Source organism: Camelina sativa, chromosome 5 (assembly GCF_000633955.1).
Source record: "Camelina sativa cultivar DH55 chromosome 5, Cs, whole genome shotgun sequence".
NCBI lineage: Eukaryota > Viridiplantae > Streptophyta > Magnoliopsida > Brassicales > Brassicaceae > Camelina > Camelina sativa.
In genome coordinates, this window is record NC_025689.1 from 32,546,281 (window position 1) to 32,546,789 (window position 509).

Below are 509 nucleotides of genomic sequence, written 5' to 3' on the forward strand. Positions count from 1 at the left end.
AGTTCGGCGGTTAGCGGGGTACTAGTCCGAGACGACCGCGGAGACCAAAAGCCCATTTTCTACACAAGCAAAGCACTAAACGATGCGGAATCACGATACCCCACGCTAGAAAAACTGGCCCTTGCAGTGATCGTCGCAGCACGGAAACTGCGACCCTATTTTCAATCGCACTCGATCGTCGTATTTACCGATCAACCACTCCGAACCGTCCTTCATAGCCCCCTCCAATCCGGACGTATGGCGAAATGGGCGGTCGAACTCAGCGAATATGACATCGAATATCGTTCTCGCCCAAGTCTGAAGTCACAAGTTCTAGCTGACTTCATCACCGAACTGTAACCCGAGCTTGACGACCCCACCTCCGCGGTGGAACAATGGACAATGTTCGTCGACGGTTCATCAACAAATCAAGGATCCGGGGTCGGACTCATACTCCGATCCCCCACCGGAGAAATCCTCGAGCAGGCGTTAAAGCTTAATTTCAAAGCGTCGAACAACGAAACCGAGTA